Below are 27,974 nucleotides of genomic sequence, written 5' to 3'. Positions count from 1 at the left end.
GAAAGAGGGGCAGGTCTTCTCAGCACTTGAACATTCTGCTTCTGACCACTGTATCTTTGCTTATGTTTGATGGAATGCTGTAAATCTTTGAGATCTTTAACTTTTTCTATCCATGCCCCAGTTGCCTGATTCTTTTATTATTGATAAGTCTTCGGCTGTCCTATATCCAGCCTCATTATAGGTGCTAAGAGGAGGAGACAGAAAATCTTAATTAAACCCCATAAAAAACATTTATTGAGCACCTTTTATATACCATGACCCTGACAGGTAACAGAAATACAGCGGTTAGAATAGATTCTGATCTCAAAAGAATTTACAGACTAAAGGTAAATGTAGATGATCTAAGCTATTCAGCTAAACAGAATGCTAAATAACTTTACAAAAAAACTGTATATGATTTCTAAGTGGATAGATTAAGTAGTACTATATTCCCTCAATTCTAGGATACACGTTGTTTGTTGTTTTTTACATTTTCACAACTCTGAAATCAACATTTATCTTATAATTGATGTAAACTTATAAAAGCTTTCACCAACCCATGCTGCAATTTAGAATTCAAAGCATCTTCAGATTAAGGCAATATGGTAAATGTCACTAAAGTTCTCCATGGGTAGAAATAATGTAATATAATTTGAAATGCAACCTTAAAAACAGGTTATACTTGGTGAGTAGAAAGGAGAATATAGTCCCTGGTTGGAAGATGCACACAGTCAAGTCATAGCTGACAACTGTTTCTTCTTTTCTCCCTAAGACGGAGAAAATTGTGGGAAAGCATAATTCTGCACATGCATGCACACAGTCATTAGTGAAGACAGAAAACTGTACTGTATAAAAATGATTGCTGAAGGGCGGAGCAAGATGGCTGAATAGGAACAGCTCCAGTCTCCAACTCTGAGCGCGAGCGACACAGAAGACCGGTGATTTCTGCATTTTCAGCTGAGGTACTGGGTTCATCTCACTGGGGAGTACCGGACAATCGGTGCTGGTCAGCTGCTGCAGCCCGACCAGCGAGAGCTGAAGCAGGGCGAGGCATCGCCTCACCTGGGAAGTGCAAGGGGGAAGGGAATCCTTTTTCCTAGCCAGGGGAACTGAGACACACAACACCTGGAAAATCGGGTAACTCCCACCCCAATACTGCGCTTTAAGCAAACAGGCACACCAGGAGATCATATCCCACACCTGGCCGGGAGGGTCCCAGGGAGCCTCCCTCATTGCTAGCATAGCAGTTTGTGATCTACTGGCAAGGCAGCAGCGAGGCTGGGGGAGGGGCGCCCGCCATTGCTGAGGCTTAAGTAGGTAAACAAAGCTGCTGGGAAGCTCGAACTAGGTGGAGCTCACAGCAGCTCAAGGAAACCTGCCTGTCTCTGTAGACTCCACCTCTGGGGACAGGGCACAGTAAACAATAACAAACGCAGCAGAAACCTCTGCAGACGCAAATGACTCTGTCTGACAGCTTTGAAGAGAGCAGTGGATCTCCCAACACGGAGGTTGAGATCTGAGAAAGGACAGACTCCCTGCTCAAGTGGGTCCCTGACCCCTGAGTAGCCTAACTGGGAGACATCCCCCACTAGGGGCAGTCTGACACCCCACACCTCACAGGGTGGAGTACACCCCTGAGAGGAAGCTTCCAAAGCAAGAATCAGACAGGTACACTCGCTGTTCAGAAATATTCTATCTTCTGCAGCCTCTGCTGCTGATACCCAGGGAAACAGGGTCTGGAGTGGACCTCGAGCAATCTCCAACAGACCTACAGCTGAGGGTCCTGACTGTTAGAAGGAAAACTATCAAACAGGAAGGACACCTACACCAAAACCCCATCAGTACATCACCATCATCAAAGACCAGAGGCAGATAAAACCACAAAGATGGGGAAAAAGCAGGGCAGAAAAGCTGGAAATTCAAAAAATAAGAGCGCATCTCCCCCGGCAAAGGAGCGCAGCTCATCGCCAGCAATGGATGAAAGCTGGACGGAGAATGACTTTGACGAGATGAGAGAAGAAGGCTTCAGTCCATCAAACTTCTCAGAGCTAAAGGAGGAATTACGTACCCAGTGCCAAGAAACTAAAAATCTTGAAAAAAGAGTGGAAGAATTCATAACTTGAATAATTAATGCAGAGAAGGCCATAAACGGACTGACAGAGATGAAAACCATGACACGAGAAATACATGACAAATGCACAAGCTTCAGTAACCGACTCGATCAACTGGAAGAAAGACTATCAGCGATTGAGGATCGAATGAATGAAATGAAGCGAGAAGAGAAATCTAAGGAAAAAAGAAGAAAAAGAAATGAACAAAGCCTGCAAGAAGTATGGGATTATGTAAAAAGACCAAATCTACGTCTGATTGGGGTGCCTGAAAGTGAGGGGGAAAATGGAACCAAGTTGGAAAACACTCTTCAGGATATCATCCAGGAGAACTTCCCCAACCTAGTAGGGCAGGCCAACATTCAAATCCAGGAAATACAGAGAACCCCACAAAGATACTCCTCGAGAAGAGCAACTCCAAGACACATAATTGCCAGATTCACCAAAGTTGAAATAAAGGAAAAAATCTTAAGGGCAGCCAGAGAGAAAGGTCGGGTTACCCACAAAGGGAAGCCCATCAGACTAACAGCAGATCTCTCGGCAGACACTCTACAAGCCAGAAGAGAGTGGGGGCCAATATTCAACATTCTTAAAGAAAAGAATTTTAAACCCAGAATTTCATATCCAGCCAAACTAAGTTTCATAAGTGAAGGAGAAATAAAATCCTTTACAGATAAGCAAATGCTTAGAGATTTTGTCACCGCCAGGCCTGCCTTACCAGAGACCCTGAAGGAAGCACTAAACATGGAAAGGAACAACCGGTACTAGCCATTGCAAAAACATGCCAAAATGTAAAGACCATCAAGGCTAGGAAGAAACTGCATCAACTAATGTGCAAAATAACCAGTTAATATCATAATGGCAGGATCAAGTTCACACATAACAATCTTAACCTTAAATGTAAATGGACTGAATGCTCCAATGAAAAGACACAGACTGGCAAACTGGATAAAGAGTCAAGACCCATCCGTCTGCTGTATTCAGGAGACCCATCTCACACGCAGAGACATACATAGACTCAAAATAAAGGGATGGAGGAAAATTTACCAAGCAAATGGAGAACAAAAAAAAGCAGGGGTTGCAATACTAGTCTCTGATAAAACAGACTTTAAACCATCAAAGATCAAAAGAGACAAAGAAGGCCATTACATACTGGTAAAGGGATCAATTCAACAGGAAGAGCTAACTATCCTAAATACATATGCACCCAATACAGGAGCACCCAGATTCATAAAGCAAGTACTTAGAGACTTACAAAGAGACTTAGACTCCCATACAATAATAATGGGAGACTTCAACACTCCACTGTCAACATTAGACAGATCAACGAGACAGAAAGTTAACAAGGATATCCAGGAATTGAACTCATCTCTTCAGCAAGCAGACCTAATAGACATCTATAGAACTCTCCACCCTAAATCAACAGAATATACATTCTTCTCAGCACCACATCGTACTTACTCCAAAATTGACCACGTAATTGGAAGTAAAGCACTCCTCAGCAAATGTACAAGAACAGAAATTATAACCAACTGTCTCTCAGACCACAGTGAAATCAAACTAGAACTCAGGACTAAGAAACTCAATCAAAACTGCTCAACTACATGGAAACTGAACAACCTGCTCCTGAATGACTACTGGGTACATAACGAAATGAAGGCAGAAATAAAGATGTTCTTTGAAACCAATGAGAACAAAGATACAACATACCAGAATCTCTGGGACACATTTGAAGCAGTGTGTAGAGGGAAATTTATAGCACTAAATACTCACAAGAGAAAGCAGGAAGGATCTGAAATTGACACCCTGACATCACAATTAAAAGAACTAGAGAAGCAAGAGCAAACACATTTGAAAACTAGCAGAAGGCAAAAAATAACTAAGATCAGAGCAGAACTGAAGGAGATAGAGACACAAAAAAAACCTTCAAAAAATCAATGAATCCAGGAGTTGGTTTTTTGAAAAGATCAACAAAATTGACAGACCACTAGCAAGACTAATAAAGAAGAAAAGAGAAAACAATCAAATCGACGCAATTAAAAATGATAAAGGGGATATCACCACCGACCCCACAGAAATACAAACTACCATCAGAGAATACTATAAACACCTCTATGCAAATAAACTAGAAAATCTAGAAGAAATGAATAATTTCCTGGACACTTACACTCTCCCAAGACTAAACCAGGAAGAAGCTGAATCCCTGAATAGACCAATAGCAGGCTCTGAAATTGAGGCAATAATTAATAGCCTACCAACCAAAAAAAGTCCAGGACCAGATGGATTCACAGCTGAATTCTACCAGAGGTACAAGGAGGAGCTGGTACCATTCCTTCTGAAACTATTCCAATCAATAGAAAAAGAGGGAATCCTCCCTAACTCATTTTATGAGGCCAACATCATCCTGATACCAAAGCCTGGCAGAGACACAACAAAAAAAGAGAATTTTAGACCAATATCCCTGATGAACATCGATGCAAAAATCCTCAATAAAATACTGGCAAACCGGATCCAGCAGCACATCAAAAAGCTTATCCACCATAATCAAGTGGGCTTCATCCCTGGGATGCAAGGCTGGTTCAACATATGGAAATCAATAAACACAATCCAGCATATAAACAAAACCAAAGACAAGAACCACATGATTATCTCAATAGATGCAGAAAAGGCCTTTGACAAACTTGAACAGCCCTTCATGCTAAAAACTGGCAATAAACTCAGTATTCATGGAACGTATCTCAAAATAATAAGAACTACTTATGACAGACCCACAGCCAATATCATACTGAATGGGCAAAAACTGGAAAAATTCCCTTTGAAAACTGGCACAAGACAGGGATGCCCTCTCTCACCACTCGTATTCAACATAGTGTTGGAAGTTCTGGCTAGGACAATCAGACGAGAAAAAGAAGTAAAGTGTATTCAGTTAGGAAAAGAAGAATTCACATTGTCCCTGTTTGCAGATGACATGATTGTATATTTAGGAAACCCCATTGTCTCAGCCCAAAATCTCCTTAAGCTGATAAGAAACTTCAGCAAAGTCTCAGGATACAAAATTAATGTGCAAAAATCACAAGCATTCTTATACACCAGTAACAGACAGACAGAGAGCCAAATCATGAATGAACTTCCATTCACAATTGCTTCGAAGAGAATAAAATACCTAGGGATCCAATTTACAAGGGATGTAAAGGACCTCTTCAAGGAGAACTACAAACCACTGCTCAGTGAAATAAAAGAAGACACAAACAAATGGAAGAACATACTATGCTCATGGATAGGAAGAATCAATATCGTGAAAATGGCCATACTGCCCAAGGTAATTTATAGATTCAATGCCATCCCCATCAAGCTACCAATGAGTTTCTTCACAGAATTGGAAAAAACTGCTTTAAAGTTCATATGGAACCAAAAAAGAGCCCGCATCTCCAAGACAATCCTAAGTCAAAAGAACCAAGCTGGAGGCATCACGCTACCTGACTTCAAACTATACTACAAGGCTACAGTAACCAAAACAGTATTTTACTGGTACCAAAACAGAGATATAGACCAGTGTAACAGAACAGAGTACTCAGAAATAATACCACACATCTACAGCCATCTGATCTTTGACAAACCTGACAAAAACCAGAAATGGTTAAAGGATTCCCTATTTAATAAATGGTGCTGGGATAATTGGCTAGCCATAAGTAGAAAGCTGAAACTGGATCCTTTCCTTACTCCTTATACGAAAATTAGTTCAAGATGGATTAGAGACTTAAATGTTAGACCTAATGCCATAAAAACCCTAGAAGGAAACCTAGGTAATACCATTCAGTACCTAGGCATGGGCAAGGACTTCATGTCTAAAACACCAAAAGCAATGGCAACAAAAGCCAAAATTGACAAATGGGATCTAATTAAACTGAAGAGCTTCTGCACAGCAAAAGAAACTACCATCAGAGTGAACAGGCAACCTACAGAATAGGAGAAAATTTGTGCAATCTACTCATCTGACAAAGGGCTAATATCTAGAACCTACAAAGAACTCAATCAAATTTACAAGAAAAAAACAAACAACCCCATGAAGAAGTCGGCAAAGGATACGAACAGACATTTCTCAAAAGAAGACATTCATACAGCCAACAGACACATGAAAAATGCTCATCATCACAGGCCATCAGAGAAATGCAAATCAAAACCACAATGAGATACCATCTCACACCAGTTAGAATGGCAATCATTAAAAAGTCAGGAATCAATAGGTGCTGGAGAGGATGTGAAGAAATAGGAACACTTTTACACTGTTGGTGGGATTGTAAACTAGTTCAACCATTATGGAAAACAGTGTGGCGATTCCTCAAGGATCTAGAACTAGATGTACCATATGACCCAGCCATCCCATTACTGGGTATATACCCAAAGGATTATAAATCATGCTGCTATAAAGACACATGCACACGTATTTTTATTGCGGCACTATTCACAATAGCAAAGACTTGGAATCAACCCAAATGTCCATCAGTGACAGACTGGATTAAGAAAATGTGGCACATTTACACCATGGAATACTATGCAGCCATCAAAAAGGATGAGTTTGTGTCTTTTGTAGGGACATGGATGCAGCTGGAAACCATCATTCTCAGCAAATTATCACAAGAACAGAAAACCAAACACCACATGTTCTCACTCATAGGTGGGAACTGAACAATGAGATCACTTGGACTTGGAAAGGGGAACATCATACACCGGGGCCTATCATGGGGAGGGGGAGGGGGGAAGGATTGCACTGGGAGTTATAGCTGATGTAAATGATGAGTTGATGGGTGCTGACGAGTTGATGGGTGCAGCACACCAACATGGCACAAGTATACCTATGTAACAAACCTGCACATTATGCACATGTACCCTTGAACTTAAAGTATAATTTAAAAAAAAAAAAACTGGAAAAAAAAATTTCAGTAAAATACTGGCAAATCAATTCCAGCAGAACATCAAAAAGCTTGCCCACCACAATCAATTTTGCTTCATTTCCAGGATGCAAGGCAGATTCAACATATGCAAATCAATAAACAGAACTGAGGATAAAAACACATGATTATCTCAATAGATGTAGAAAAGGCTTTTGATAAAATTCAACATCCCTTCATATTAAAAATTCTCAGTAAAGTAAATATTGATGGAAGATACCTCAAAATAATAAGAACCATTTATGACAAACCCACAGACAATACCATACTTAATGAGCAATAGCTGCAAACATTCCCTTTGAAAACCAGCACAAGACAAGGATGCACTCTCTCAACACTTTTATTCAACGTAGTATTGGAAGTTCTGGCCAGGGAAATCAGGCAGTAGAAAGAAATGAAGGTATTGAAATTGGAAGAGAGGAAGTCAAACTGTCTCCATTTGCAGGTGACATGATCCTATATCTAGAAAAACTCATCATCTCAACGCAAAAGCTTCTTAACCTGATAAGCAACTTCAGTAATATTGGAAAAATCAGTATCTTGAAAATGGCCATACTGCCTAAAGTAATTTACATATTCAGTGCTATTCCCATTTAACTACTATTGTCATTTTTCACAGAATTAGAAAAAAACTATTCTAAAATGTATATGGAACCAAAAAAGAGCCCAAATAGCCAAGACAATGCTAACAAAAAGAACAAAGCTGGAGGCATCACACTAGCTGACTTCAAACTATACTACAAGGCCACACTATCCAAAACAGCATGGTACTGGTACAAAAACAGACACATAGACTAATGGAACAGAGTAGAGAACTCAGAAATAAGACCACCCATCTGATCTGCAATAAACCTGACAAAAACAAGCAATGGGGAAAGGATTCCTGCCCAAGGCCATGAGAGCCCACCTCTTGCATCAGCAAGACCTGGATGTGAGACATGGAGTCAAAGGAGATTATTTTGGAACTTTAAGGTTTAATGACTGCCCTTTTGGATTTCAGACTTGCATGGGGCCTGTAACCCCTTGGTTCTGGCCAATTTCTTCCACTTGGAACTGATGTATTTATTCAATGCCTGTACCCCCCCTTGTATCTAGAAAATAACTAACTTGCTTTCAGTTTTACAGGCTCATAGGTGGAAGGGACTTGCCTTTTCTCAGATGAGATTTTGGGCTTGTAATTTTGGGTTAATGCTGGAACGAGCTAAGACCTTGGTACTGTTGGAAAGGCATGGTTGTGTTTTGAAATGTGAGGACATGAGATCTGGGGGGATCCAAGGGTGGAATGATATGGTTTGGTTTTGTCCCTACCCAAATGTCATTTCATTGAATTGTAGTTTCTTTAATCACCATGTGTCTTGGGAGGGACCGGGTGGAAATAATTGAATCATGGGAGTGGTTTCCTTCTTCCTTTTTTTATTCCTTATGATAGTGAGTTAGTTCTCATGAGATCTGATAGCTTTTTAAGGGGCTTCCCCCTCACTGGGCAGTCATTCTTCTGCTGCTGCCATGTGAAGAATGACATGTGTTCTTCTCCTTCTGCCATGATTGTAAGTTTCCTGAGGCCTCTCCAGCTATGCTGAACTGAGTCAATTCAACCTTTTTCTTTTACGAATTACCCAGTCTTGGGTATGCCTTTATTAGTAGCATGAGAACGGACTAACACTATTCCGTATTTAATAAATGGTGCTGGAAGAACTGGCTAGCCATATGCAGAAAACTGAAACTGGACCCCTTTCTTACACTTTATGTAATAACTAACTCAAAATGGATGAAACACTTAAATGTAAAACCCAAAACTACAAAAATCCTAAAAGAGAATCTAGGCAATACCATTCAGGACATAGGCATGAGCAAAGATTTTATGACAAAAACATCAAAAGCAATTGCAAAAAATGCAAAAATTGACAAATGGCATTCAGTTAAACTAAAGAGCTTCTGCACAGCAAAAGAAACTATCATCAGAGTAAACAGACAGTCTACAGAATGGGAGAAACTTTTTGCAACCTATCCATCTGACAAAGGTCTATTATCCAAAATCTACAAGAAACTTAAATAAATTTATAAGAAAACAACCTTGTTAAAAAGTGGGCAAAGGACATGAACAGACACTTCTTAAAAGAACACATATGTGTGGCCAACAAACATATGTAAACAAGCTCAACATCACTGATCATTAGAGAAATGCAAATCAAAACCACAATAAGATACCAACTCACACCAGTCAGAATGGCCAATATTAAAAAGTCAAGAAACAACAGATGATGGCAAGACTGCGTAGAAAAAGGAATGTTTTTACACTGTAGGTGGGAATGTCAATTAGTTCAACTTTTGTGGAAGACAGTGTGGCTATTCCTCAAAGACCTAGAACCAGAAATATCATTTGACCCAACAGTCCCATTACTGAGTATATACCCATAGGAATATAAATTGTTCTATTGTAAGGATACATGCACGCATATGTGCATTGCAGCACTCTTCACAATATCAAAGACATGCAATCAACACAACATGCCCATCAATGATAGACTGGTTAAAGAAAATGTGGTACATGTACACCATGAAATACTGTGTAGCCATAAAAAGCAACAGGATCATGATTTTTTTGTTTTTGTTTTTGTTTGTTTGTTCGTTTGTTTTGCAGAGACATGGATGGAGCTGGAAGCTGTTATACTCAGCAAACTAATGCAGGAACAGAAAACCAAATACTGCAAGTTCTCAGTTATAAGTGGTAGCTGAATGATGAGAACACTTGGACATGGTGAGGGGAGGACAACACGCAGTGGGGCCTGTTGGGGAGTGTGGCAGGAGGGAAAGCATCAGGAAAATTGCTAATGGATGCTGGGCTTAATAACTTGGTGATGGGATGATCTGTGCAGCAAGCCACCATGACACATGTTTACTAATGTAACAAATCTGCACATTCAGCACATGTACCCCGAACTTAAAAGTAAAGCAAAATAAAAATATAATTTTTCCCCATTCAACATCATGGACTTCCTGAAGTTCTCTAGACCTTGGATTAAGAAGATGTATCTACAGTACATCAGATTTGATATGTCACAAAATATATACATCTTTAGCCTGAATCACTCTCCAAGGTTGCTGTCCTAGCTTTCATTCCCACCAGCAGTATTGGAAAATTTGTATTATCTCACACACTCAAACAACCATTTATATTGTTTTCCAACTTGATGGGTTAAAATAACATCACATTTTTGTTATAATGTGAATTTCCTTGGTAACTAATGAGGCTGAACATCTTTTTGTCTGTTTGTTGGCAATTTTGGCTTTCTGATTCTGTGAACTGCCTTTGTACATTTTCTATTAGGTCATTGACGGTTTTCCAATAGGAAAATGACATAATCTCTGCCTTGCTCAATACATAGGTCTCTTGTAGCTCTAGCACTTTCTGACCTGGTTCTAGCATTTTGCTAAAAGTCTAGGTGAGTGGGTTCAAGCAAGGTAAAAGCCATACAGACTGCAGTGTAGGAAGGGTAGAATACCAACAGGGAAAAGAGTTAAGAGGTTATTTAAATAGTTAACTAGTGTATAAAAGGATAACATCAGTGGTGGTGTAGAGAAGGAGACTAATGTAAGAGACCCCACAGGATTTTGTTTGCGAGAAAGGAAGAAAATTAGGAGCCAAAATGGAAGCCACGGAAATATTTTGAGAACAGGGGACAGTTTTGTCTTCTCAGTCTCTATTCCTTTTAAATAAGTAAACTCTTAAATAGCATTTTCTTTCCCAGACCATATGTGTGTATGTGTGTGTCTGTGTGTACAAACTAACTAACAAACAGTAAGCTCTAATTTTGAATGCTTTTTTGGAGCATGTGCTTCTAGAGATTCATACAGTTTCAGCTCAATTTTTGCATGCTGTTGAACCTGGGTTTTGGAACTTGGATTCAAATCTTAGCTTAAGCAGTGACGACTGTGTGACCTTGGGCACATCATTTAGCCTCAGTATAATGCTGGCACAACACTGGCTTCTACATAGAAGTATTGTGAGGTAAATATAAGGTAATGTATGTGAAGTATATAACATAGTGCCTGGCACAGAGTGAGTATTCAGCACATTTGTTGAGTAGATCAATCAAAATTGAGATTCCCAATGCTGAAGCCGTAGAAGCTGTCATAGTAGTTTGTATTACTTTGTTTTCCTTCCATTTTAATTGTGATTTTAAATGTAATAACTTCTGGTGATAGACATAGTAATTCTTAGTTAACTAGACTGTAAGACTGATAAGAATCTGCCATTCATTTCCTATGCCAAATGAAAACTTACTGGAAACAATAACAATTCACATTTATTAGACAATATATTCATGCACTCTTAGAAGTACTTTACACTAAATAAGCCATGAATCTTCACTATAACATTATAAGATAGGAACTATTATTATCCCTATCTTATAGATGGGAAACTAAGGTATAAAGCAGTTATTTAACTTATTCAAGGTCAAACAACTACTGTGGTTCCTGAGTCTACATTTTAACTACTGTAGTCAAAGAGGAGGAGTGACCTGCCTAGGTCACTCTAGGACTTATTTCTTCTATCTAACTGTATCTTTGTACCTGTTAACAAGCCCCTCTTCATCCTCCTATCCCCATTATCCTTCTCAGCCTCTGGCAATGACCATTACAAACTCTCTACCTCCATCAAATCAATTGTGTAGCTTCCACATATAAGTGAGAACATGCATTTGTTTTTTGGTGCCTTACTTATTTCACTTAACATAATTTTCTCCCGATTTTTATTAACCTTAATTTCCACATTATTAACTATAAATAAAAATATACTACTTAGAAGAAAAAAGAAACCTATCTTTGACATAGCTCTGAATGAAAGTCATAGTAAAGACTTTTGAGTGTTTTCTGTTTATGTGTATGAGTGTGTATTGAGTTGAAAGAAGAATGAAACTAGTCATAGCAGCTGAATTATGCCCTTTGGGCAAAGTTTGGTTTTCATAGAAACTAGTATGGCCTAACTCTCTGAGGGAAAAATACACACACACACACACACCAATATGTTTTATTATATAATACATGGTAATTTACATACATATACATATTATTATATAATATATGCTAATTTGCTATACTATATGTATATATATTCAGTTGAACCATAAAAAATTGGCACTTTTGTAGGTAAAAATTGTTAAATATTAGCAATTCTATATGGTTATACTGGGCGTTTGTGTGTGTGTGGTTTAAAACAAATGAGAGAGTAAGAGATTAACAGGAAGAAGGGGAGGGATGTGTGTGTTTGGTGTGTGTATGTCATAATAAAACTTTCAAGCTGTAGAAATCTATCTAGCTATATTTAGGAAGGATCTCAGAAAAGTGACGAGGATACTCTTTTCAACATATTTTTAAGGAATGAACTTCCACCTTCTTTAGTAGAGCTCTTTGATCATCTCAGTGATTTTAGGCTCTGAAAGCCTTTGCTTTCCAGATGTTTTGGTCATTTGTTTGGGTGGAATCCTCATATTGCTGTTTAAGTCTGTTCAATCTGCTTTGAATTCTGTATAGAATGAGAAAGGAAACAACTCATCAGCATTATAAAAAAAATAGTAATAGCCAGTTGTATATAATAGTCTCATGACTACAAAGGAAAAATTAGTATTGGATTTCACAAATATGACCAGATCTTCTCAGATAGTCATTTGATATAAAAACCAGTCCCCTGGAGTTTGTTGTATGTTATTAAGCTAGTCTTCAGACTTCTTTTGGAGAATGGATCTTAACTAAACTATGGCTGCTGTTTTAGAATCTTCCTTTCAGAGAGTGCTGAGAATAAAATGCACTTCTTTCCCAGAAAATTGTTCATTGATTGTCTATTTTAAAGATAATTGGATTATCCTCATTAACATTCAGTTGATGTATTGAACACTTGCTCTATGCAGCAAACTCTGCAAAGACCTATGTTTTGGATATTCACAAATACTTTAACATCTCTGTGACAGATTACTGAGAGTGGACTTAATTTTTGGAATAGTCAAAAGCAGAGGTGGGTACATAAAGTTAGTGATGAGGCTTATGTGGTAAGATAAAGTCCTGAGGCTGGTTTTCTTCTATGCACATACAACTTCAGAAGTAGTAGGAGACTTTAATGGTGTTTGGCTCAGAAAAAAAGAATAGTTATCTTGGGCCTATCTTGGTCCTCTCCACAAAGTCCCTGAGGAACACAAGAAAGAATGGTAAGGAAAAGGAACATAACACATAATTAGACAGACTTGTTCCCCAGAACTCTATTCAGAGAACTGTGGTAGGTCCAGCTAGATCTTATAGTTAAGTTTGGAGGCCTGTGAGGCCAATTTCCTCTACCTAAACTCAAACCTTAATCTCAGAGTCTTACTTGACAGTTGACTGCAATGTGACAGAAGGCCACAATGATAAGCTTGATTAATAAAAAGAGAATAGAGAATTGACCACAATCATGTATTGATGTGTCATGGCATCTGACCAGTCAAATAAAAGTTAGGTGGGAGGCACAACAAAGTTTTTAGTTATTATATCCCTTATTCTAGAATTATACATACACCAAATATGAAAGGAATTCTAAAGCAGCATTTTGAACATAATGGAAATCAGCATGTATTCAGCTGGAGTGATATTTAGGACAGCAATTTTATTTAGGGAAGATAAGGGCTCTGGGGGTGAAAAAGGAAGGATTGTGAAGGGCAATATAAGGCATGCTAAAGATTTTGGTGTTTAGAAACATCCTGCTACAGCAGTGTGGAGCATGCTTAGAAAAGAGGAGAAACTATCAGCAGAAATACTGTCTAGAGACTTTTGTGATAAGTCCACGTGAAACAGTAGGCCTTAAACTAAGGTAGGAGACACTGGACTGTAGAGAAGCAGGTAGATTCTAAAGTTATAAATGACATGATAAATAAAAATGTACTACTTAGAAGAGAAAAGAAACCTATCTTTGACATAGCTCTGAATGAAAGTCATAGTAAAGATTTTTGAGTGTTTTCTGTTTATGTGTATGAGTGTGTATGATATGGTATCACCAGTATTTGGTTATTGATTGCTTGTGGGAGAAGAGGAAGTAAAGGTGACTCCCAGGATTCTGATTTGGGCAATGGAGTGAAGAATGGTGCCAAGGTACCAAAGGAAGAACAAGTTTTAGTCTGTGGATGCGGTATCAGACTGAAGATATTTTGTTCCAGAGTGTCTATGTTGAGGTGCTTCCAGAACATTCAGATAGGTGGCCTATTGTAAATACATATATACAATACATATGGTGAGAGTGGACTTAATTTTGGGAATAAACAAGTCAAAACACATTTATTATTATTATTATTATTATTATTATACTTTAAGTTCTAGGCTACATGTGCATAACGTGCAGGTTTGTTACATATGTATACTTGTGCCATGTTGGTGTGCTGCACCCATCAACTCGTCAGCACCCATCAACTCGTCATTTACATCAGGTATAACTCCCAATGCAATCCCTCCCCCCTCCCCCCTCCCCATGATAGGCCCCAGTGTGTGATGTTCCCCTTCCCGAGTCCAAGTGATCTCATTGTTCAGTTCCCACCTATGAGTGAGAACATGTGGTGTTTGGTTTTCTGTTCTTGTGATAGTTTGCTCAGAATGATGGTTTCCAGCTGCATCCATGTCCCTACAAAGGACACAAACTCACCCTTTTTTATGGCTGCATAGTATTCCATGGTGTATATGTGCCACATTTTCTTAATCCAGTCTGTCACTGATGGACATTTGGGTTGATTCCAAGTCTTTGCTATTGTGAATAGTGCTGCAATAAGCATACGTGTGCATGTGTCTTTATAGCAGCATGATTTATAATCCTTTGGGTATATACCCAGTAATGGGATGGCTGGGTCATATGGTACTTCTAGTTCTAGATCCTTGAGGAATCGCTATACTATTTTCCATAATGGTTGAACTACTTTACAATCCCACCAACAGTGTAAAAGTTTTCCTATTTCTCCACATCCTCTCCAGCACCTGTTGTTTCCTGACTTTTTAATGATTACCATTCTAACTGGTGTGAAATGATATCTCATTGTGGTTTTGATTTGCATTTCTCTGATGGCCAGTGATGATGAGCATTTTTTCATGTGTCTGTTGGCTGTATGAATGTGTTCTTTTGAGAAATGTCTTTTCATATCCTTTACCCACTTTTTGATGGGGTTGACTGTTTTTTTCTTGTAAATGTGATTGAGTTCTTTGTAGGTTCTGGATATTAGCCCTTTGTCATATGAGTAGATTGCAACAATTTTCTCCCATTCTGTAAGTTGCCTGTTCACTCTGATGGTAGTTTCTTTTGCTGTGCAGAAGCTCTTTAGTTTAATGAGATCCCATTTGTCAATTTTGGCTTTTGTTGCCGTTGCTTTTGGTGTTTTAGACATGAAGTCCTTGCCCATGCCTATGTCCTGAATGGTATTACCTAGGTGTTCATCTAGGGTTTTTATGGTATTAGGTCTAACATTTAAGTCTCTAATCCATCTTGAATTAATTTTCGTATAAGGAGTAAGAAAAGGATCCAGTTTCAGCTTTCTACTTATGGCTAGCCAATTTTCCCAGCACCATTTATTAAATAGGAAATCCTTTCCCCATTTCTTGTTTTTGTCAGGTTTGTAAAAGAGCAGATGGTTGTAGATGTGTGGTATTATTTCTGAGGACTCTGTTCTGTTCCATTGGTCTATATCTCTGTTTTGGTACCAGTACCATGCTGTTTTGTTTACTGTACCCTTGTAGTATAGTTTGAAGTCAGGTAGCGTGATGCCTCCAGCTCTGTTCTTTTGACTTAGGATTGTCTTGGCAATGCGGGCTCTTTTTTGGTTCCATATGAACTTTAAAGCAGTTTTTTCCAATTCTGTGAAGAAACTCATTGGTAGCTTGATGGGGATGGCATGGAATCTATAAATTACCTTGGGCAGTATGGCCATTTTCACGATATTGATTCTTCCTATCCATGAGCATGGTATCTTCTTCCATTTGTTTATGTCTTCTTTTATTTCACTGAGCAGTGGTTTGTAGTTCTCCTTGAAGAGGTCCTTTACATCCCTTGTAAGTTGGATTCCTAGGTATTTTATTCCCTTTGAAGCAATTGTGAATGGAAGTTCATTCATGATTTGGCTCTCTGTTTGTCTGTTACTGGTGTATAAGAATGCTTGTGATTTGTCAAAACGCATTTTTAAACTCTTACTATATTCCAGAAATAAAAGGTTTCCTCTACCTCTCCTCTTTTACCTATAAGCATAGCTGTGCTCCTGCCCTACTGAACTACTCACCATTCCAATAACACAGCACACAGCATGTTTTTCACATCACAGTACCTTTGTAAATATTGTTCCCTTTGCCTCAAATGCTTCCTTTCTCTCTCTCTTCAGTCAGAATATGTATGTTTACATTCTGATTTGCTGATATTTATTGTAATATAACATACATATGAAAGAGTACAGAAATTATACATGCACAGTTCAGCAAGTTTTCATAAACTTAACATACCTGTGTAATTGGCACCAGAAATATGAAACAGATTATTATTTCACACCCCATCTTCTAGAATTATAGATTAGTACCATCTGTTTTTGAAATTTATGTGAATGAAACCGTATATCTATTTATTGCTATCTATCTTATTTCATGCAACTTAAGATTTTGAGATTCATTGATGTTGTTGTATGCAGCAGTGATTTGCTCTTTTTTCATTTTCTCAGTAGTATTTCATTGTGTGATTATACCATAATTTATTTACTCTTTCTAAGATTGATGGACATTTGGGTCATGTTCAGTTTTTGGCTCTTAATAATAATCATACTATTAAAATAAAAGCTGTATGAGTTTTTATGTAAGTAATTTTTTTGCTACATATGTGCACACCCATTTCTGTTGATTATATATAAAGGGGTGGAATTGCTGTGCCAGAGGTTATGCATATGATTAGTTTTAGTCAGTACTGCCAAATAGATTTCCAAAGCGGTTGTACTGACCCACTTTTTTTTTTTTTTTACACAACTCCAAAAACACAGTTTTTCCCATTGAATTTTGTTGCAGTTAAATCAGAGATGTCAGAATTATGCTCATCAGGAAACACTAAGTACAGAAATATAATTTCTGTGAGTAGTTTGTAAGTGCTACTAGTAAGTACTGCTAGTGAGTGGTATGTAAGATTGATAGCTTCTAGTGAAAGTCTGGAATCCAAAGCTTGATATGTATCTGAATATATGTTTACCACACCTTAGCACTGTGCTTTGCTGAGGGAATAGCAGGCCTTGTGCAGGTCCAAGATATTTCTCATAAACACTTCATAGCCTCATTCAGGACATGAAAATTGGGTAATTGATGTCCCAGAAATGTGTGCAGAGGAGAATAATGCAAAAAAAAAAAATGCATCTTGGAAAAAATTCAAAGCAAGTGCCAACCATATTCATCACAACTTAAACTAAAACAAAATGAAGCAAAAAACCTCACATAATATCTGAATTTAAGAATACAGTCTGGTGTGTCATCACTGAAAATGGAGTGAGAACCTGTAGAATATCCCTTATCTATAAAAACCAATGAGAACACTGGCCAAAATAGAAAATGTGAGAATCAATGTTTTCAGAACTCTAGAAATTAACCAAAGGCTTGCAGAAATCCATGGATTCTTTATTGAAGAAAAATATCTGAGGCCAGGCGCGGTGACTCACACCTTAGGAGGCCAAGGTGGGTGGATCATGAGGTCAGGAGATCGAGACCATCCTGGCTAACACGGTGAAACTCCGTGCCTACTAAAAATACAAAAAATTAACAGGGCGTGGTGCTGGCGGGTGCCTGTAGTCCCAGCTACTTGGGAGGCTGAGGCAGGAGAATGGCATGAACCCCGGAGGCGGAGGTTGCAGTGAGCTGAGATCGCGCCACTGCACTCCAGCCTGGGCGACAGAGCGAGACTCCGTCTCCCCCCCTCAAAAAAAAAAAAAGGAAAAAGAAAGAAAACACACATACACACACACAAAAAAAAAACAAAACAAATCTGAAGCTCAGTAGGAGCATGAGCTTTTTATCATTTTTATTTGTCCTGTTCCCATGCCCTCTCCCCAGTTCCACAGTAGCTCTGAAAATCAACAGCATGCAGTCACAGCGAAAAGCAGCAACGTGGTAACCCCTGAAGAGGGTAGAATGAGGTTGGAGCCTGTATAACAGCTCTCAGGGAGACCTCATGTGCAAGGCTACCTTTAATAGAACTGACTAAAAGCTCTCCCAGGGTGAATAGACCATTCCATGGAGCCATTTGTCAGAAATAATCAGAGAAAATTATGTGTGTATATATATATATAAAAAATCTACCACCAATAATTTTATATTAGATCACAACACCTGAGGTGGTAGATAAGGATTGGTGCAAACATTAGGCTAACCAGAAAGCTTACAAAGAAAACATGGGGAATAAAATGTCCATAAGTGTGTTAATGGGCATGCAATATTTAAATATGTAATTTCTAGGACAATTACAACACCAAAGATGGGGAGGGAATTGAGATTTATAGGGGCAAAGTTTTTGTATATTATTGAATTTTAAATTATAAAATACAGTAATAGAAACAAGGGAATTAAGATGATATGTTGCAAAATATTTATAAGAAAGAAGACAGCAATGGAAAACAAAAAAGACATAAAACATACAGAAAACAAATAGCAAAATGATAGATGTGAATCCTATTTTATCAGTAATTATATTGAGTTTAAATTGATTAACTGCTCTAACGAAAAGGCAGAGACTAACAGAATGGATTTTTAAAAACAGTGGTCCAACCGTATGCTTTCTATGAGACACACAAAGACACAAACAGGATGAAAAAGCTATATTTTGCATATCATGGCCAAAGTGGCTATGCTAACATCAGACAAAACAGAATTTAGGACATAATTGTTTCTAGATGTAAATAAGGGACTTTTATAAGGAAAAACGGGTCAATGAATCAAGATGATATGATAAATATACATTCACCTAATCTGAACCCCCAAATACAAAGGTTGTTATATATACTGTTATTCATACCTTTTTTAAAACACAAACACTCCTTTGATTGTTACAAGAGTTTGATTAATTTTTAGAGTTCTAAAAATGTTGATTTTGATAATTATTACCAGCATTCTTATTGCTTTTATGGAAGAAAAGATTTTTGGAGGTCTTTACTCCCCTTTTTCAAAAATCTCAACTCTTAGCAGATTTTTCAGTGGATATGAAGAATGTCATTTTATCAACATGCTCTGATGCATTTATTCAGTCATCTACTGATGGACATTTATTTAGGTTGTTTCTAGTATGTTGCTAGCACAAACAGAACTCCAGCAATATTATTCTACATATAATTTTATATAACTTTATGAGAATAGCCATACAAGTGGAATTATTTAGATCATAGGATATATACATTTTAATATTTGATAGATATATATTAGTTTTCTCTAAGGAAGCTGTAATAAATTACATGCCCATCAATTTATGAGATTGAATGTTTTCACACATTTAATTTTTTAAAAAATTTATTTTACAACACTGCATACTGACAATATTTTTAATCTTTATCAATCTGATGGTGAGCAAAATGTCTTTTTAATTTCTTTCTTTTTTTTTTTTTTTTTTGGACATAGAGTCTCTCCGTCACCCAGGCTGGAGTGCAGTAGTGCGATCTTGGCTCACTGTAACCTCTGCCTCCCGAGTTCAAGCTATTCTCTTGCCTCAGCTTCCCAAGTAGCTCGAATTACAGGCTCGTGCCACCACGCTGGGCTAATTTTTGTATTTTTAGTAGAGACAGGGTTTTGCCATGTTCGCCAGCCTGGTCTGGAACTCCCGGCCTCAAGTTATCTGCCCACCTTTGTAGTAGGACAAGCCGTGGACAAAACCTCACAGACACCGAGGTAGTGAAAGAAGTGGCTTTAATCAGCTGGAAGCATCAGCAGGCGAATGTCTCAAAGTCCGAGCTCCCTGCATGCACAATTTCTGTCCCTTTTAAGGGCTCACAACGCTAAAGATTTTACATGAAAGGACCGTGATTGATTGAGCAATCTAGGGGGTATGTGACAGGGGCTGCATGCACTGGTAATCAGAGTGAAACAGAACAGGATGAGAAGTTTCACAAATGGCCTTCCATACAATGTCCGGAATTTATGGATAACATCAGTTGCTAGGTTATGGGTTGAATTTTAACTACCAGGTTCGGTCAGGCAGGCCCAGGCCTGGTTTTGGGTCTGGTTCCTGGCGCCAGGCTGCCTGCCTTTGGTTTCACTTCCTTGTTTCTTTTTAAAACAGGAACTAAGTATAAAACAATATAAAACAATATGAGGGTTCTCTTTTTCTCTTCTCTCATTTCCCCCCTTTGAGACTCTCACTTATTAGTGGGAGTTCTCACTTTCATTTTTACTACTTATGTCTTCCTGTGCAATAGATTGATAGTGATTCATATAATATACTTGTGCTGAAGCATTCTGGTGAACTGAGGTAGTGATGAAGCTTTTTATCATTTGAAGAAGTACAGGTAGTAAACAAAGAAGTAGTAAGCAGGTTCCTATTACTATTATAACTCCTATTACAAGAGTTTTAAGTCCTCCTATTGCTGGGAACCAATTTCCAAACATGGCCCCAGGATGAAATCCGTGCCACACTTGAACGGGTACGTGTGCCAGTTTTGTTATATCTTTGACTATGTCTTCAACTACTTGCCCCTGATCATCTATGCATAGACAGCAATTAATAAGGTGAAATTTTCCACAAATCCCTCCTTCAGCTGCTAGCAAGTAGTCGAGAGCTAGTCTGTTTTGGTAGATAGCATTTCTCATCTGAGTCTCTTGCCAGGCAAGAACAGTCAAGGCTTGACTGGTTTTATTAGTAACAGTTTCTAAAACAGCTTGTAACCATATGATTCGGTTGAGCATGTAGATGGGGGTCCAATATCCCCACGAGCCATCTTGTGCCCAAGTGGCGGGCCCATAGTATTGTATAATTCTTTCAGGGGGCCGTTCATCATCTTTCTAGGTACCTATGGCTATGCTTTGCTTTTCGTGGGAAGCATAGACAGGGAATCCTAGGAGTTCACCTGTTTTTATGGGCAATAGGAAGAAAGATGGTTTAATAGTGCCAATTACACGACTACCTGTCCACTGATCAGGTAGCTTAGCATAGGCTCTATGTCCACATATCCAGTATAACCCAGTAGGGGCTGTCCAGTCCCAGTGGGATTCTGGGTTGGTCCAAACGGCCTGTAATCTTGGAAATTTACTTAACGGATTTTTTTCTGTGTGGTTTGAACTCCACCATGTAACTGTTTTTGTGGTACCATTATACAGTTTCTGTCCAAGACAACTAAGCTGTCCTACAGGATGAGTGAATTCTTTTCCTTCTCTAGCTATGCAATATTGTCCAATAATTGAGAATTTTAGAACCCAGAAATTGTCAGGATGGTTCTTTTGGGCTGGGAATTCATCAGGAACTGTGCCCGTAGGGACTAATTCTCGGGCTTCCCATGGCCATTGATCTCTTATTACAGTTCCTCCACAAACATAACATGAAGTGACTTTTAAAGACTGTGCTACATGCTCAGCTAACTGCAAAAACAAATTTCTAGTTTTTCCTGGAATCTCAGGTACTGGCACATTTCATTCATCACAGAAAGTCTGAAATACTGGTTCTAGAGAGCGTTTTCGAACCTCCTCTTTTATTAAGATATTTATTCTAGGATCTAGTCCCTTTCCATCAATGCCTAGAGATACATGCTCTCCTTTTTCCCACTTTGGGTCTGAGGGATTTGTAATTATTAATTCTAAAGGGTTGCAGCTTCCACTTGTGCAGGAGGGACTGATTTTTCCTTTTTGGAGCCAAACAGGATCTTTTTCATAGTTTTTCCAAGTAGCCCAGATGACACAAGACCAGTATTAACACACATTTGTACATGAATATGATTCATGGCAGATATACTTATTTCTGCTGTGTAACTCTTTTCCCAATCTAGAAAACCACATCCTATTCCTTGCTGATTGCTATTAATAGTGGCACAAGCGTCAAATTTTAGGGTTACATGTTTGAGGAACCCTCTTTCTTCTGTTCTAGCTATTACTTTATTTGTGTCACCTAGAAAAGGACCAGTCCTTAGTCTTATTTCAAATACCGTGATCATGGGAGGTTCACAGGGGTCATAACACACATCACGCTGATCACCTTCTGGATTACATACTTTGTACTGCTATTATATAAACATGTTCCTTTTGGAGTTCCTAGGCACTCATAATAACTATAGAAAAAAAAGATTGTTTTAACTTGTTGTCCTACCTCAGTGACCTGATGTATACACTGAAAGCAATCCTCTATGTGAAAAGAAGCAGTGGAAGCTTTTACCACACAAGTCCATGTCTTAAGGAAAATAAGTACCACGATGATTTTCCTTATGCTTCAGCTGTGCGTAGATGAGTCAGCTTCAGGGTGTGACTGGAGCAGGGCTTGTCGTCCTCCTCAGAGTCGCTTTACAGGGATTGTCCAGGCTTGGTTTGGCCTCCCAGGTTTCAGTGGCTGTGGGCTTTACGTGGCTGTGGTGAATCCAGACTGGGATTCCTTCTACCTTTACAGATGTGGAAGTGGTCAGGATAACGGTCTGGGGTCCTTTCCACCATGGCCACAAAGGAACTACTTTCCAGTCCTTGATCCACACATGGTCACCTGGAGAAAAAGGGTGAACTGGGGAGAATAAGCTGACCGGGTACCTCTCATTTACCCAAGTTGAGATTGTCTGGGTAATTTTCCCCAAGGCCTGCAGCTGTCACTGTAATTCAATTTCACCTAACTCTTGGGGAGTACCCGGAAGTCCTCGCAGTATAGGAGGAGGTCTATGATACAATATTTCATAAGAGGAGTATCCTGTTTTCTTAGAGGGGGTGCACCTAATTTTAAACAATACCATAGGAAGGGTCCGTATCCATTTCCCTAAACTATTTTTGATAGTCAAATTCATTCACTCTACCTTTCCGGAACTCTGAGGTCAGTAGGCAGCATGTAACTTCCATGTGATTCCCAATACTTTTGCTGTCTTCTGTACTAAGTCAGCCACAAATGCCGGCCCATTATCTGAGCCAATCCGTAGAGGCAGTCCAAACCTAGGGACAAGATCTCGAAGAAGCACATGGGTTACTTCATGAGTTTTTCAGTTCGTGTCGGATAAGCCTCTACCCACCCAGAGTAAATACTCACTAGAACCAGTAAATACTTGTTGCCTCTGCATTTGTGCATCTCTGTGAAGTCCATGTGAAGCTTTTCAAAAGGAGCTGCTCCATAGGCTTGCATGCTGGGAGGAACAGAAGGGCCTTGCTTTGCATTGTGCTGTCGACAGGTAACGCATCACTGCACTACTGTTTTAGCAAGAACTGGCAAGTGTGAGATGTAGAAGTATCGGCGTAACAGCTTTTCAAATGACTCTTGGCCTAAATGGGTAGTTTCATGTACAGCCAGCACTACTGCATCTCCTAGCAGCTGTGGCACAGCTATTCTCTCATCTGGTAACTTTATCCATCCTTCTTTTATTGTTTGTCCTCTCTCTGCCTGAAGAAAGTCTTTTTCCTCTTTAGAATAAGTAGGGACCAGATCAGGTTTTGAGGGAGTAGGGGGGCTGTGACTGATGTCTGGTAGGGAGTAGATGCTGCTTTTCGTGCCTCTGTGTCTGCTTAAGAGTTTCCTGGACTCACTGAGGTGGTAACTTGCTCATGTCCCCTGCAATGCATGACTGCCACCTTTTGGGGTTTCCACACTGCCTCTAATAATTGTAGAATATCTTGTTGATATTTTATGTCCTTTCTCTCAGAATTTAACAGGCCTTTTTCTTTATATAATGCCCCAATAATTTGAAGAGTTAGAAAGGCATATCAAGAGTCAGTATAAATGTTTACAGTCTTACCTTCACTGAGTTCTAGAGCCTGAGTTAAAGCAAAGAGTTCTGCTTTCTGGGTCGAAGTGTCCTGAGACAATGTCTTGGCTTCAATAAAATTATCCAAGGTTACCACTGCATATCCTGCACATCTTTCTCCTCGTGGGTTGATAAAGCTGCTCCCGTCTGCATACAACTCTCAGTCTACTGATGCCCATGGCTGGTCTCAAAGATCGGGTCTGCTAGAATAGACTGAGTCCAACACCTCTACACAGTTGTGTTCAACAGGGCTGTCTGATACTGGGAGGAAGGTGGCAGGATTTAGTGTGTTACAGACTTCAGTGGTTATGCAGGGGTTTTCACACAACAAGCTTTGGTACTTGGTTGATCTAGCATTCGTTAGCCAATGGTGTCCTTTGGTGTTCATTAAAGTTACCACCACATGGGGGGATTTATATTTAAGTTTTGCCCAAGAGTTAGCTTATGTGCTTCTTGTGCTATCAGGGCTGTAGCTGCCAGGGCTCTCAGACATGGAGGCCAGCCTTTTGAAACTCCATCTAGCTGTTTTGAGAGGTAGGTCACTGGTCTTGGCCAGGGCCCCACAGTTTGAGTTAAAACTCCGACTGCCATTTTTTCTCTTTCTAACACATAGAGTGTGAAGGGCTTGGTCAAATCTGGTGGTCCCAGAGCTGGGGCTGACATAAGTTTTTCTTTTAACTTACAAAAGGCTTGCTGTTGTAGAGGCCCCCATTCAAAGGGCTCTTGGTTGACCCCCTTTGTAACCCTGTACAACGGTTTGACTAGCACCACAAAGTTTGGAATCTATAATCTGCAAAACTACACAGCTCCTAGAAATTCCCTTGCCTTCTGGTTTTAGGTTCGAAGGCTGCAGATGTTTCCTGCTTTCTTTCTGACCCCCAGGCTGCGTGCTCCCCTTTCTGAATGTATTAGATCAGGTAGCGTAACTGCTGTCTGCCAGATCCTGAGCTTTCTTCTTGGACACCTTATAGCCACAGTCCCTCCAGGTGCGAGTAGGGCATCCGTCCCTTTGCACGCACACCGGCCTGCCATGGGTGTCTAGCAGAGGTTGTCCGTCACCTGGGTAAAGACTTCCAGCCTAGGTCTTTAGCAGGAAACTTCTGGAAGTCTCAGACCAACACCTTCTCAAGATGGGTGGGGGAATTTTTTTGCTTTACAGTTCACAAATTTTGTGCATAACGTGCAGGTTTGTTACATATGTATACTTGTGCCATGTTGCTGTGCACCCATCAACTTTCGTCAGCACCCATCAACTCCTCATTTGCATCAGCTATAATTCCCAATGCAATCCCTCCCCCTTCCCCTCCCCCACCTCCCCATGATAGGCCCCAGTGTGTGATGTTCCCTTCCCAAGTCAAGGTGATCTGTGTTTCAGTTCCCACCCTCTGAGGAATGGGGGCATGCGATTGTTTGGTTTTCTGTTCTTGTGTCGTTTGCTCAGATGATGGTTTCCAGCTGCATCCATGTCCTGAGGACACCAAACTCATCCTTTTTGAAACGCATAGTATTCATGGTGTATATGTGCCACATTTTCTTAATCCAGTCTGTCACTAGTGGACATTTGGGTTGAGGAGATTCAAGTCTTTACTGTATGAATAGTGCTGCAATAAACATACATGTGCATGTGTCTTTATAGCAGCATGATTTATAATCCTTTAGGTATATACAGTAATGGGATGGCTGGGTCATATGAACATCTAGTTCTAGATCCTTGAGGAATGCTTCATACTGTTTTCCATAATGGTGGAACTAGTTTACAATCCACCAACATGATAAAACTTCCTATTTCTCCACATCCTCTCCAACTTTTTCTATTGTTTCCTGACTTTTGAATGATTGCCATTCCTAACTGGTGTGAGATGGTATCTCATTATGGTTTTGTTTGCATTTCTCCTGATGGCCAGTGATGATGACATTTTTTCATGTGTCTGTTGGCTGTATGAATGTCTTCTTTTAGAAATGTCACTGTTCATATCAGCACACTTCACTTTTGATGGGGCTGTTTGTTTTATTTCTTGCCGTTGTTTGAGTTCTTTGTAGGTTCTGGATATTAGCCCTTTGTCGATGAGTGGTGCAACAATTTTCTCCCATTCATAGGTTTGCCTGTTCCTCTGATGGTAGTTTCTTTCAGGTGTGAAGCTCTTTGGTTTAATTAGATCCCATTTGTCAATTTGGCTTTTGCTGCCATTGCTTTTGGTGTTTTTAGGCAGCTGAGGTCTTTGCCCATGCCTATGTCCTGAATGGTACTACCTAGGTTTTCCTCTGGGGTTTTTATGGTATTAGGTCTAACATTTAAGTCTGTAATCCATCTTGAATTAATTTTAGGTATAAGAATTAAGGAAAGGATCAGTTTCAACTTTTCTACTTATGGCTAGCCAATTTTCCCAGCACCATTTATTAAACAGGAATCCTTTCCCCATTTCTTATTTCTCTCTGAGTTTGTCAAAAGATCAGATGGCTGTAGATGTGTGTGGTATTATTTCTGAGACTCTGTTCTGTTCCATTGTTCTATATCTCTGTTTTTGGTACCAGTACCATGCTGTTTTAGCGTTACTGTAGCCTTGTAGGCATAGTTTGAAGTCAGGTAGCGTGATGCCTCCAGCTTTGTTCTTTTGACTTAGGATTGTCTTGGGTGGGCTCTTTTTTGGTTCCCATATGAACTTTAAAGCAGTTTTTCAATTCTGTGAAGAAACTCTCTTTAGTGGCTGTTGGGGATGGCATTGAATCTATAAAATTACCTTGGGCGAGTATGGCCCATTTCATGATATTGATTCTTCCTATCCATGACATGGTATGTTCTTCCATTTGTTTTGTGTCCTCTTTTATTTCAGTGAGCAGTGGTTTTGTAGTTCTCCTTGAAGGGTCCTTTACATCCCACTTAAAGTTGGATTCCTAGGTATTTTATTTCTCTTGAGGCTGGTTCAACATCATATAATCAATAAACATAATCCAACATATAAACAGAACCAAAGACAAGAACCACATGAATATCTCAATAGATGCAGAAAAGGCTTTTGACAAAATTCAACAGCCCTTCATGCTAAAAACGCTCAATAAATTCGGTATTGATGGAACTTACCTCAAAATAATAAAAGCTATTTATGACAAACCCACAGCCAATATCATACTGAATGGGCAAAAACTGGAAAAATTCCCTTTGAAAACTGGCACAAGACAGGGATGCCCTCTCTCACCACTCCTATTCAACATAGTGTTGGAAGTTCTGGCTAGGGCAATCAGGCAAGATAAAGAAATCAAGGGTATTCAGTTAGGAAAAGAAAAAGTCAAATTATCCCTGTTTGCAGATGACATGATTGTATATTTAGAAAATCCCATTGTCTCAGCCCAAAATCTCCTTAAGCTGATAAGCATCTTGAATGAATGAACTTCCATTCACAATTGCTTCAAAGAGATAGGTTTCTTGAAGACAGCTTGCCAACGGGTCTTGGCATTTAATCCACCTTACTACTCTGTGCCTTTTAATTGGGGCATTTGGCCTGTTTACCTTCAAGGTTGGTATTGATATGTGTAAATTTGATATTGTCAACATGATATTAGCTGGCTATTTTTCCGACTTGTTTATGTGGTTGCTTTATATTGTTACTGGCCTCTGTATTTCAGTATGTTTTCGTAGTGGCTGGTAATGGGCTTTCTTTTCCATATTTAGTGACTTTTTCAGGAGCTCTTTTAAGGTAGGTTTGATGGTAACAAATTTTCTTAGCATTTGTTCGTCTGAAAATTATCTTATTTTCTTTTTGCTTATGAAGCTTAGTTTGGCCATATATGAAATTCTGTGTTGGAGTTTATTTTCTTTAAGAATGTTGACTATTGGCTTTCCGGTAGGGTTTCTGCTGAGAAATTCACTGTCCGTCTGATTGGCTTCCCTTTGTAGGTGACCTGACCTTGTTTTCTAGCTGCCTATAACATTTGTACTTTTATTTTGTGTTTGGATAATCTGATGATTATGTTGCTTGTGGATGATCTTCTTCAGAAGTATTTTACTGGAATTCTCTGCATTTTTT

The sequence above is a fragment of the Papio anubis genome, chromosome X (genome assembly GCF_008728515.1).
Source record: "Papio anubis isolate 15944 chromosome X, Panubis1.0, whole genome shotgun sequence".
Classification (NCBI taxonomy): domain Eukaryota; kingdom Metazoa; phylum Chordata; class Mammalia; order Primates; family Cercopithecidae; genus Papio; species Papio anubis.
The sequence above is the reverse complement of the archived record's forward strand: the minus strand, read 5'-3'. Positions refer to the sequence as shown.